Below are 1,894 nucleotides of genomic sequence, written 5' to 3'. Positions count from 1 at the left end.
GTACCGGGAGCAGAGCGCGTCCTTTGGACTGGGGTCCCTGCGCTGAGAAGCTCCTAGTCTGGGGGAACACTGATGAGAAGGCCGAGAGAGAGAAAGCCTTCCCCTGGAGCTGACACCTTGAATTTGGACTTTTAGCCTACTTTACTGTAAGGAAATAAACTTCTCTTTGTTAAAACCATCCACTTGTCGTGCTTCTGTTAGAGCAGCACTAGATGACTAAGACATACTTGTTTCTACAGCATGTGCTTCCCGATGTGTATCAGAAAGACATTTTAATACTTGATTGTTGGTTAAATACATTCTAAGAACTGCTCATCAGTGAGTAGAGGCAGGAAAAAATGTGTAGAGTAACTGAACGGTAGAAAAAAAAATCAACTGCTTCCATTCAACAATCTACTGTACTACTTCCTACAAGATTAAGTGAATGTGCAGCACATGGTATGAAAATGGCATATTCATTACTTTCTAAAATTTCCTGTTGCATGCCTTTATAATGCACTGACATATTAGCAGCATTGTCATAGAACTGGCCTCTGCACTTAGAAAAATCAACTTTTCAAACTTCACGTAAATAGTGAAGTACTTGATCTGCAATTTCTTCACCGTTATGAATTTTTAAGCTAGTAAATGCGGTAAGTTGCTTGACAGGTTTTCCATCTGTTGGAGATACGTACCTGAAAATAATATTTAGCTGATCCATATGCGAAAGATCAGGACTGGAATCTAAAGAAAAATTGAAATATTGAGCTATACTGAAAATAGTTGATTGAACTTTATCACTTACTAATTCTTCTTTTAGCCATATATGATGGGTTGCCTTTTCCTGTGTTACCATATTTTGAGATGTGACCTGCTAAAACTGGATCAAACTGAGCAACAAATTCAAGTAAACCCCCCAAATTTCCATTTTGTGGGGATTCAAACACTTCATTTTTTCCTTGATAAGATAGCCACATTCAGCGATTGTTTTAATGACAGCAACAAAGCATTGGAAAACGATTTTCCAATACTGAAGTTTTTCATTAATTTGAGTTTCCAATTCATGAGTTAAAAAAAAATCATGTCTTCAGTTTAAATATGACAGCATACAATTTCTGTGAATTGAACTGTTTTTATGTTTATCAATCATATTTGAGTTGCACCAATCACTCAATTCACCCGTAGCACTGAGAATTAAATGATTTAGGACTGCATAGCTTGCAAACAATATACAGAGCCAACTGATGAAGAATACAGTAGCTACTCCCTCTTACAATATTCTCCATTAGCTTTGCACCCTAGAAATATATCTGGCTACAGAACCTAGTTTATCATCCAGAAATTTTTGACACAAATTTTCAAATGGTCCACTGTGATTTTGACAATCACTTAGCCCTCTTTCAATCCAATAATTTATATCATTAGAAGAAAAATGATTCTACAAGGCAGGATCTGTATTTCTGTTATTTATGGAATCTGCAGATGTGACAATTTCTGATTCTAAAATAGTTTCACTTTCTACAACATTATTAATTTTTTTTACTACAGCAAGGACTGGATGCAGAATTTTGAACAAATTCTGTTATATTCATATTGCTATTAGTAATCTCAGCACTAGCGGTACTAGTACAATGACTTGCATCCATTAAACTCAAGCATTCAGTGGAAGAAGTCTCTTCTGATTTATTATATTTCAAAAAGGAAGCCAATCTTGGAATTATCTCTGGGATACATAAATCCTTTTCTTTTTATCCTCTGCAAGTTTTCATTTTTGCACTCCACTTAGCTGTTGCCATTTAATTTTACCTGGATATAAAATTATGCCACTTTTAAAATTTGATTCTACCATAGCAAATAAATTTGAATAATTGACAATAAACAAAATTTATAAAACAAGTAAAATTCATAAAATAAA

This window comes from Trichechus manatus, unplaced genomic scaffold (genome assembly GCF_000243295.1).
Source record: "Trichechus manatus latirostris isolate Lorelei unplaced genomic scaffold, TriManLat1.0 scaffold00116, whole genome shotgun sequence".
In the NCBI taxonomy this organism is placed as follows: domain Eukaryota; kingdom Metazoa; phylum Chordata; class Mammalia; order Sirenia; family Trichechidae; genus Trichechus; species Trichechus manatus.
The sequence above is the reverse complement of the archived record's forward strand: the minus strand, read 5'-3'. Positions refer to the sequence as shown.